Source organism: Silene latifolia, chromosome X, assembly GCF_048544455.1.
Source record: "Silene latifolia isolate original U9 population chromosome X, ASM4854445v1, whole genome shotgun sequence".
NCBI classification, from domain to species: Eukaryota; Viridiplantae; Streptophyta; class Magnoliopsida; order Caryophyllales; family Caryophyllaceae; genus Silene; species Silene latifolia.
Genome location: NC_133537.1, coordinates 101,543,795 through 101,555,869, shown reverse-complemented (window position 1 = coordinate 101,555,869; position 12,075 = coordinate 101,543,795). Strand labels below are relative to the sequence as shown.

Below are 12,075 nucleotides of genomic sequence, written 5' to 3'. Positions count from 1 at the left end.
AATTAATCAGATCGGTATACAACTAATTAACCTTTTCAATTAAGGGAATCGTCCTTTAGGTGTGACCTCAAGGGATCAATTGATCACCACCGTCGCACGACAATAATGTCAAACTCTAGCCAACCAATCATTACCGATATGTGTGGACCAGTTGACTATATATATGTAATGTATCATCCCTTCCGTATTCTTGAAATGAGATTTAATAATGATATTTAAATCATGTGATCGCACTATTGTTGAGGACACATTTCCCAACAATCTCCCACTTGTCCTCGACAAGTGTAAGGCCAATTCTCTTGTCCTATTACTATCTCCCACTCAATGCAAGGTGTCTTTCAGGTCGTACTTGCAAGTGATCATATCGAGAGTGGTTTCCTCGATCCGAGAATAACGATTGACCGGATTTATCCACTCTGGATACCTTCCGAGCGTGGCCACGCATTTCCAATTCATTACTCCTCGAGTGGCCCCGAGATATTGTTTTAACCCTGACAAGGGGATGGACAATTCCTATCGCACTCATTCCCTTCGACTAGCCACACCATCATAACCCAAAATATGCCCATTTGACCCCATTTACGAAGGTCGTAGTAACACAAATCAAAGTTAATCTGAAATCGTGCCATCTTAGGTGAATAGTCTTTAGTCAAAAGAATCGACTCATTAGAATACTATAGTAGCTCTCGCCACGACCAGGCTATATATAAATTGCCAGAACTCTATAAGCGGTCATAAGGCCCGACAAAATGTTCCTAACAGTCTGCCTATGTGATCGACTAGTCATCTCACATGACTCTATGGCACTTGAACTTGCCATCAATCACCTCACACTCTAGTCACTTCGAGACGTCACCTCATGCAAGTAACTATGGGCAAATACAATGTTAATCCGTGTTCACTTTAACGGGGTTCAATTGTCTCCACAACCCGTTTGGATGTAACAAATTATAATAAAAGAGTTTTAAAAATAAAACTCGAACGACAAATGCGATTATCACACATGAATTGTCAATGCCTGATTACTATTTCATGTTCTATAATCTAATTTGATCTTGTACGTAGTTGTTCATTTCAATTCAATTGAAATGACATGACTCATCATGTTTAGCCTTTGAGAATGCTTTGGTTAGTAGGTTTTATCAATTTCTTGCACCTTACTCAACCTCACTACATACTCGTTTTCCTTTGTAATGTATACATTTGCATCACAAAACTTTCTGAGTACGTGTCGAGATCCAATCAAGACATAGGCCTTTTATCCTTAGAATAGCTCCCACTGTTTTCACAATTAGTGTGGGGACTCATCCTTCTTGCACATCTCATGATCGCAAGTGTACTCAATTTCCGTTATAAATATCTCTCATTGTTCTTTATTGCCTAGAACGATTCTAGAAAATCTACTTCTTAATAAACATTGCCACAATGGTATCTTAACCATCTTAATGTGTTTTGATTATGGTTTTGTCGGAAACCATGCGCAATCTCAATTGTCAATTGTCACTTGTGTAACACCCTTACACAATATTGCATCATAAACACTTTGCATCATAGCCTTAATGCTTCTGCAAGCACTTAAGGGTAATCTTTATAGCTCACTTGGTAAAGATTACTTAAATTCGATTTTGAAAACAATTCATCATACTTAAAGCATATGAAGTGTTATACATCATTTCTTTTTAATTGATTCGGCAGAGGAAGCAAATGAAATCAATCAAATATGTTCAATTTAATTGAACTAGTCATGAATCTTATCAACATAAGACTTCTTACTGACTCTAATATCATGTGGATTTATCTTCATAAATCCGGATATTCAAGATGTATTATAATACTCCAAAAGTCTTAAATCATTCCTAATGATCAATATGTCATCCACATATCGGACTAATTAAAATTTCCGTAACTCCCACTAAACTTCATGTATAACCACAACTTCTCGACTTATCGAGAAATATTTTATCACATGATCAAAATGTTGATTCTAACTCATTGATGTCCTACTTAAGACCCTCTCTTAAGTTTCACATTATCTTAGGATTGCAAGAATCTACTAAACTCATGATATGTATTGAATACATTCCTTCTATTGAAGAAGTGGGTTTTAGATTCATTCGCTATGTATTTCATAATATTGAAACACAATCCCTAAGAAGATCCAAATATACTTAAGCATTTCAATTAGTGCAAAACTCTTTGCAACCAATCTTGCTTTGAAATATCTCTTTATTAGTGCAAAACCCTTTGTCACTAATCAAGCCTTTTATTTCGGATTCTCATGGCTCTAAGCCTTGTATTGAGTTGTGACTTAATCACTCTTATGTAAGTCATACGTTCATTACTTTCTAGAAGTAATCAACTTGAATCAAACAATTTCTTTTGTAAGTTATAAGCTCTTTGCTTTCTTAAAAGTAGCATGAATTCATCATTTTTAACAAGTGACGAATTTAACCTCCTAGGTTTTGAAGAAACAATGTCTTACACAAAACGTCTCATGTAGCCAAGAAAAGACCAGTTTCTTGCGACATAACATTCTTCGTGGCTCTTGAATAATTTCTCCCACTCTGTCTTCTAGAAATAAACTTGTATTTTAGAAAGACAGCTTCATGAGCCGCAAACCCGTCGAGCTCGTGATAATTGCAAAGGAAAAATGAGCATTTGTTTCTTGTGAAAACTTACAACCATGGTACCCTTACCATTTCATATCTCATATGATTCGATTTAGTGGAAAAATAATTTAGACAAAAATGATAAAATCCCCAAAAGGATCAAGTAACTCAAAGTAACTTGATTGAAGTCCAAACCATATCGAATAGCGTTTGATCTCTTATCCATCCACACATTATTTCATAATGCGTGCTAAGAGAGATTAACTTGTGATACTATATCACATTTTCTTTTGCTTATATCAAAGTCTTCACTTTGATAATCCCATCACGACTAAATCGTGATTCCTTGAACTCTTTGAAATTCTTCAAAGATTTCTCTATTTACCTTATTAAGTGAACATACTAGCGTCAACTTAAATCGTTGGTAAAAGAAAATGATCAACCTATTTTGGATCGATGATTTACAACCTCGATCTCCTTTTCAACCAAAAAGCACGAGACATCTTGCTTTGAATACAAGATACGCATATACCATTAACAATCTAATGGTTTCAAGAGTACTCGATAACTCTTTGCGTTCATCATTCCAAAATTTAAGGCTTAATCTTGGGTTACCAATTTGAGTCTTACATCATCTTCATGATATATCATTCTAGTTTGGTTTAGAATATAATCACCTTGATGATGGGCTAGCCATACATCAAATCATGGTGTATAACCTCTTTTGTATCTTAACAAGTTTATATTCTTATTTAGAGTTAATGCACTTAATAGTCATAATTAAGTACAACTTTAAATCCAAAAACTAGATTGAGTACACAATTACTCTATTTCTCGACTTCATTGTTGCTAGTCGTCATATTCTAATCATCCTATGTATCAAGCATAATGATGAAAACCACCACCGGTTTCTAATATTGACGGAGTAATACTAGCAAAATTTATGTTTAATCAAATAAACATTTAAAGAAGAAGGTTCAATTAGATGTCCCACAACTAACTTGTTGATTCTTCAATAATTTGGGGTAGTTTCCTTTCTCGTGTCTAACATTTAAGACAATGGAAACTTTATCGGTCGGGTTTGATAGGTTTAGTATCGTCATTCTCAACAACTTTACCTTTAACATTACCTTGTATCAATTCCATTATAATCTTTACTTCTTGAACCTCGTCCTCATCTTAACGGTTTAAGAGAATGCTCCCACTTAATTCAATGAGTCTTTGCTTTGAGAAGCAAAATTGAATTCATGAAGATTCACTCTTCATTTGTTCGTTTTAGTCTTAAAACTTTCATTGAAGTGGTTGCGTTATTTTGGTCAATTACGAATTCTCGACAAAACTAATTACCAAAACAATTTATCGCTTCAAGGTACTTAATTCATTTAAGTACATGAAAAATAATCCATTGTAAGTAGATGTGTTAGTCAAGAATCAAAACCTGTTTGATAATGAATAACTTTAATCTATACTCTTAACAAGAGATCCTTAGCAATGGTTCGTTTGAGGTTTTAGAAGCAAATTCAAATTTTGTCTTTAGTTACGATGTTTTAATGGAGATTTGAATCAAAAACGAAATGATATCGTATATGAATTGTGGTAAAGAAATAGAACAATATAACAACGGAATAGTGGAAAACTTAACATTTATCGTTTTATTAATACTTGAAAAACAAGTAAAGCATTTACATAGTGACCTCTACCCAACTATGATAAATGATTCCAAGACCCAAATTCATATCGACTTAGGCACGGGGTAGCCGATGAAACCTTCATCAATATAACTCGGTGGATTAACCTTTTAATCGATTCTACTTTTAGAACTCTTGGTCGATAAAATTACTCTAATATTTATCTATAGCCCAAAACACATCAACAAGGGCACGGGGTAGCCGATGAAACCCTCATCAATTACTTTTGTTGAGTTCAATCCAAATTTCGAATAAATGTGTCCATTATCCAAACCCACATTAACTTAGGCACGGGGTAGCCGATAAAACCCTCATCAACATGAATTCGGTGGATTAGACATTTATCACCCACTTCCCCTACGTAACAAGGTTTGTACCCGGGGTAGCCGAGTGCACTCCCTCGCGAAATAGGTTTTCATGGTTTCTACTATTTGGTAAGGCTATGTCTCAATTGTTTGTTTTAGCGAGAGGTCATGTCAATTTATTATCTATCACGTTTTAAGTGAACTAAAGCGGTGAACTATGATAATTCTAATTGACACGGTCGATAAACTCGATAAAAAAAAAGAGGATGCATGTTTAGTTATGGCGATTTAGCGATGCATGCGACATAAAATAAAATGCAAGCATAAAAATAAATAAATCCTAGTATGACCTTTCCTAAAAAAGAAAAACTATTAACCTATTACACATTCGGAAACCAACTCCATTGGTCCCTTGAACTTCGGTTGTGGCACGCATCTCTAGGTAACACCGTCTTTATGTATCGCCATTCTTGAAGAAATCCATCTTTTGGAACTCCTAATGAATAAAATTACATAATAAATTACATAATTTCCTATTATACATTTGTAACTTAAAATAAAATAAATCTATTAAATTACAAAACGGTGATACGAGATCACAATAAAAATTACAACCGAATCGGTATTCCCATACATTTCGGGAAATACCAATTAAAATCTAAGGCCATACTAAGTAAAATTACATAATTCAAAATTACATAAATTAAAATTATGACAATCATAAAGAAAAATGCAGCATTATAATATGTATGAACATGCTCAATTTTATGCTAAATCGCCTTTAATTAGCCAATATCGTATATTACTCGGTTTTTACGGATTTGCGTGATTTCAACATTTTATAATCACAAAAATACATAAACTCATATTTATGCATAAGTTAATTACCCTAACCTCTTAGGACTCAAAATATAGTCTTCACTAATAATTTGACCATAATTAACCTTTATTTACAAAATTGTTCATAAATGGACCAAAAATTACAAAAATAAGCTATTAAACTTCAAATAAATCAAAAATTTCAAATAAATTCAAAATTTGAAATTTAAACTCATGAACATTCTGGAAAAATTCCATGACACTCATAATGTTCAAAATCTTAGGTTAAAAATTTCGAAAATTTTTCGGAAAAACAATGTTGCGGTTTATCGATTTATAATAAAATAATCATAAAAACATGGAAAAATTATTTTCACTAACTTTTCAATTTTAGATCTGAAAAAGATAATAAAATGCAACATTAGACGTTTTTCCTAAGTCATAGATTATGTTTTATTAATTTTCACTAATAATGTCACTATTTATGCTATTTTTCTTCAAAAATTCATAAATCATGCTAAAAGACTTCTTTATAGCCAATTATTTTACACACATCTTGTAAAATTGCATGTGACAACATATTAATTTTCTATGACCAGATTCGAAATTTAACTCATATTAACCTATTTTTCTCTTAAATCCGAATTTAATAATGAAAAATCCATTTTTCGAACATAACAAGTCCAAAAATTATGAAACTTTACAGGTTATCTCAAAATAATATATGTAACAACATATCCAAAAACCAACTTAAAATTCGAAGTATAGCTAATTTTCGACCAAAAATGACATTTTTACTCATAAAATCACATTTAAATGTCATTATAGAGAAATATGAACAATAAAAATCCGTAAAATTAACCAAAATATCCTAAAACATTTTAGGACCAGAAATATTAACATGCATGGATTAATTTAGTGATATCTCATAATAACACAAATTTTACAAGTTTTATTTGTTATTCTTATAACTTGGAAAAACTTTTAACCAATTTGCATGCAAACAACTGTGGCTCATGATACCGATTGAAGGAAATGTAGATCTATATACATACTAACATACTCATATATGTTAAAATTAATTTGTCATAAAATTAAATGTGGATTTTATGCATGCAAACATTAATAAAATAAGATAAGAAAACATTTTCTCACCATAAAGATTTCGGTCATAATGGGCACTAACAAGATCTCCTTCTTGTTAGTTCTTGAGCTTTCCATTAATGGATGAACATTCTTGACTTCAAATTAGAAGCCCTCCAATTAGTAGCACCCAAGACAATCCCTTAATCCCACAAATAAACATGTACTAGATGTTTGTATTGTAGTTTACCTTAAAATCTATTACTAATACTCATATACTACTTCTAGTAATCTTAGTAATTTATATGAACAATTTAGATTAAAATCTCATCCTTTTTGATGAAGATGGAAGAGAGAGAAGAGAGGAAATTCTACATGAACATCTTGCATGTTTTATGAATGGTAGTATTTTAGAAAAATAAAGCAACCAACACTACTCAATTAAGAGTGTGTGTGCCGCCCAACTCTAGCCCAAAGGAGCATCATTGCTTTTCTTTTTATCTTATCAAAAATATAGGTGTGTAAGAAAGTGGAGTAGGTTGTAAGGCTAGTCAAGAGTAGTCATCATGATGTTTATTTTATCAAATAAAATAAAACAACCAAAACCCACTAACACACCCACTATTTTCGGTCCATTATGTATAAAATGGACTACCATTTTATTTTTGTCAATTTGTCATTTGTCACACAATATGTCACATGTAGTATGATACATGTTACTAATTAATTAAATGCATATTTATCACATAAATATCATTTTATAAATTAATTAAATTACATTCAACAAATTGACTAGTGATGCTTGATCACTTAAATAAAATGGGTCATACAGTTATAATTCACAACTTCTTGTAATTATAATTAACCATTCATTCTTATCTTTATTGTTTCTCAAACAATAAATAATTTTAGCAACAAAGCATTTTATTACTAAAATAAATCTTATTTAATCCCATTACAATAAGATATCAATATTCTCTTTCTCACAAATCGAATTGTTCAATTTTAAGGAATTAATTAATCTGTATCGGTATACAACTAATTAACCTTTTCAATTAAGGGAATCGTCCTTTAGGTGTGACCTCAAGGGATCAATCGATCACCACCGTCAGTCGCACGACAAGAATGTCAAACTCTAGCCAGCCAATCATTACCGATATGTGTGGACCAGTTGACTATATATATGTAATGTATCATCCCTTCCGTATTCTTGAAATGAGATTTAATAATGATATTTAAATCATGTGATCGCACTATTGTTGAGGACACATTTCCCAACAATTTATACTAATTACAAGTATTAGAATAACTAAGGGCTTAAATGAGGATTAAGTCCCTAAGATGAAGATTAATGCTTTGCAAGTCCCTTAAGGAGACGCTCGACCTACCCCTGTTGGACGCCCATGCTGTAAAGGAATCCACCCGTCCTGCTTGTGGGACGCTCGGGCTGAGTCTTGGGACGCCCGTCTTGCTCTTCAGGACGCTCGGGCCGTGCTTGGGACGTCCGTCTCATAGGTCAGTTTGGCTTCTTCTTTAATTGGCTTCTTCTTTAATTGGCTGCCTCAAGATCAGTGGGGAACGTTGAGGAGCCTTGGGGGTCATTCATCATTGCCCAAATACATGTTTTATTGACTTAGGCCTTTAGTATTGGTCTCCTCTTTGTTGCTTGGTCATTAGATGCGATCCATTTAGCTCCGTTTTGCTCAATATATGCAAGGTTAACATTCATCTCCTACCAAGGACACAAAACCTCAAAGAATATGCAAAGTAGGAAGCTAAAGATAAGAAACGACCCTAATGCATGCAAGAAAGCATAGGAACGAGGCTAGTTCGGGGGCTAAATGTGTGCAAATATGAGTCACATAAAAAAAATGCACGTATAATTTTGATGAATCAAAACCCACTAATTCATCACTCCATTTTTGACTCAAACTCAACCACCTCTTATTCACTTTAGCAGCATAACATGCTGCAGCAAACAACTCGATATCATTAGCTTCCTGTCCACCTAAGATTATACATCAAAAGCAACAAAGTTTAGTCCAGATGCTTAGCTATGGAACCAGATAAATTAAAGAGAAAGCAATGTATTGTACACTCCTATATATAGGATGAATAACAAGAGCAACCAAAACATGACTAACTACATGAATATTCTTAATTCTTCTGTATAGAAACACACAATAAAACAACGCCATCCCATTGATTGAATACAAATTACGGAAGGAAGGGAAGTGGAGGGAGGGGACCGGTGGGTGAGGAGGGGGGATGTCCTAATGTCATTTTCTTTCCAAATTTTCCTATTTTTAAAGGATTATAATCTGCTTAATAGATCCCTAGATTTTCCGTTCCCTACAAATCCCTCTAACAAAGAATATGTACCCCTCCTTCACCCTCCAAGTCCCTCCATCCAAACAGGAGGTAGGTCTTATTCAAAATAAACATGGAGTACTTGCCAAGTACTTTTAATAAAAATAAAGCACGCAATATTCTTGATAGGATTTGAACTTGTGCCTCCCAGGCTGATTATGTAGTCTAAACAATTACACCACCAGGCACCAGCAACACCGTTCTGGTTTTGTTCATTCTTATCAACATGCTTGAAAACAAAAAAACGTTTCTGAGATATAATATAGACAGATATCCCTCCCTTCAAATCCAAGTGCTCTACAAACTAAAAATTCCTCCCAAAAAAATATGGGACTGAGACACTCGGCTTTTGACAGAGAGAGTACATGATATCAGGAAGTAACACAATGTTTACTGTGGCAAATAATTGAAGAGGAAACAAGACCATAAACAAAAAGGCTCATGCGTCATAAGATTTTACTCCTTGTGATGAGTTTGGTTGTTGTTAATTCATAATCATACCCCGCATACATGGATATCCACAAGTGATGGAAATCCGCAAGATGCATCGTATTAGCTTGTGGTGTCACTCATGATCGCTAATTGCAGTAGCATTCTATAATGTGGTAGCATGGACAATGGCATAATTTGCTGCAGCTTCCTTTTATTGGTCATAGGAGACCAGTGGTTTAAGTATGATCATGGCGGCTATACATCATCAGCCTAGGATCAACATATTGGCCAATAGCCATATATCAACCAACTGCCGGCCAACATATGCAAAGGACCTTTCATGAACAACTAAGTAATATGCAAAGCGGAATTCGTGGAGATGAGGAACATGATGATTAAGGACTTGACTATGAGTATGGCTGATGGGAGAAGAGCTTGGAATGAAGCTTTTGTCAGACAAATTTTTGAGGAAGAAAGTGCACACTTAATTTTATCTAAGCCTTTTTGCAATTCGCAAATAAGGGATGAGGTGTATTGGCTTCATTGCAATGATGGTGAGTATAGTGTAAAGAGTGGCTATGGTGTTATATTTGAGGATTTTATGGATCGACGAGGATCGGAAAAAGACAAGGCAAGAATAGGGGAGGATTTACGCTTGTTTTGCAGGCGAAGGTTATGGAAATTGCCGGGGCCTCAAACATGGAAAATACTGGTCTGGAAAATTGTTACAAATACCCTTTCGGTAGGAGAAAATTTTAGGAAAAGAAATATTGGGATTGTCGCAAATTGCAAGCTATGTTTGACAAATGATGGGAGCATGGAAACTATGGAACATTTATTTCGTGACTGTCCTGTGTCACGAAGATTATGGGCTTGTTCAGAGCTCGGAATACATGCTGAATTGGGCTCACATTTGGGTATTACGAAATGGATAATTGAATGGATTTCGTATTTAGGAAATTTGGAAGGTGGAGATGCTCGGGTGATGCGGTTTTTGGCAATGATTTGGTGCCTATGGAGTATTCGAAATAAAATACTCTTTCAAGGTCTGACCTTCCATCCACTAATGTTTTATAATTTATGGGCGCACTTGGTTGGGACGGCAGATCAAGCGATGAAGGCGAATGATAAGGAAGTACTCACTACAATGGTTCCCTCCGGTATATCAAGAACTGATAGTGCGCTGTGGATCAGAGATAGTAATCCGGTTTGTATTGTGGGTGAAATAAGAAATTGTGACTATGTAAGGGTTATGGTGGATGCTGGGTGGAGGGGGATTGAGAAAGCGGGGATTGGTTGGGAGGGTATACTAGGGAATGGGCAAAGATGTTGCAGTGAGGTAAGAAAGATTAGAGCGGAATCACCTTTACAGGCTGAGGGATTAGGGGTGTTAACGGTTATGTTATGGGCTCAACAACAAGGCATACGACACTTAGAGATCTCTACGGGCTGCATTTCCATTGTCTACCAGCTGGCTGGGATCGAACGTACGCATCATCTCCTTAAAGCGCTACTAAAGGATGTTTTGGAGACTGCCGCCTTTTTTCATTGTTTAGCTATTAGTTTTATTCCTAGATCGTTTAATAAAACAGCACATGGTCTTGCATGTAAGTCTATGGATAGTTAGGTGTACCTTATTTTACAGCTGCCAAAAAAAAAAAAAAAAAAAAAGTAATATGCAAAGGTCCTCTGCACAGCAAAAACATCCGCATAGTACACAGGAAAACCTTTAAATTATAGGCCAGTATGTGGCACACCAACCAAAATTTGATATCGTGCACAAGTGGCCTGACAAAAGAGCCAGTGACACGCCTAAAATGTCGCACTAAAAGACGGCCAAATTAACAATTTATATACCACTAAACACACTAATTAGCACTAATTATAAACTAGTATAATAGCAAGCTAGGGATCGAACCCAAGAGAAGATGGGTTTTGCAATAGTGAAATTAAAAGAGTACTTAGAACAATTGTGACAACAATAACAACAAGTAAATAAAAAGGGGGGGTTTTTGAGTTGAGTTTTCAATTGTAACCAAAGCAAGGGAATTCAAACAAGAGTGTAGAACAAGCAAACAACCAAGAATTTAAGATGGAAATTAATCAATATTAGGGAAGACTTAACCCGACTCAAAGCTAGGCACTTTAGTTGACAAAATCCTTCAATTAATCCTTCAATTATATATTATCACCCTATTGTGAAGATAAATCTTCTAAATCTCCTTAATAATGGCCAAATGACAAGGAAATCACACTTAATCAAATAACCCAACTTATCAATTCTACCAAGTAGAAATCACATACATTGGACAAATTAATAAGAAGATATGAGCACAAGAGATTCAATAGGAGTAATTAGACACAATGAAATCACAATTAATGCCCAATTACAAGTTAATCCTTTACTTGCTAATTAAGCCAAGAAGAAATCACATTCATTAACTTAATAACAAGGTGTTGCAAAGATGAAATTACAAGGAAATCACACTTAATAATCTCAACAACAATAAATTAAGGAACTTGATTAATTAAGCAACAAGGAAATCACACTTAATTACTCAACATAAACAAGGATTCCAAAATTCAATCAATAAACACAAAAGGATTAACAATGATAATTAAAATTAAAGAAGGATTAAAGGATCTTACAACCAAAGTTTAAGCCTTGAGCCGGATTAAGATTGGAGATTAGTTCTCCATAATTAGATCTAATACCCAATTTAAAGATGAAATTCCCAAATTACAACCTTGATTAATAAAAAGTGACAA

At 34.3% G+C, this 12,075-nt stretch overlaps 1 long non-coding RNA gene across 2 annotated transcripts in view; it reads right to left on the bottom strand.

Moving 5' to 3' along the window:
• Nucleotides 1-7,790: 7,790 nt before the first annotated feature.
• LOC141623490 (uncharacterized) overlaps nucleotides 7,791-12,075 on the bottom strand; it is a 30,619-nt gene continuing 26,334 nt past the window's right edge. The window contains exon 8 of one of the 2 annotated variants that reach the window (XR_012533414.1): nucleotides 7,791-8,512. This is a non-coding gene — a long non-coding RNA (uncharacterized LOC141623490). The remainder of the gene's footprint in view (nucleotides 8,513-12,075) is intronic. The other variant, XR_012533415.1, reaches the window with a different exon arrangement.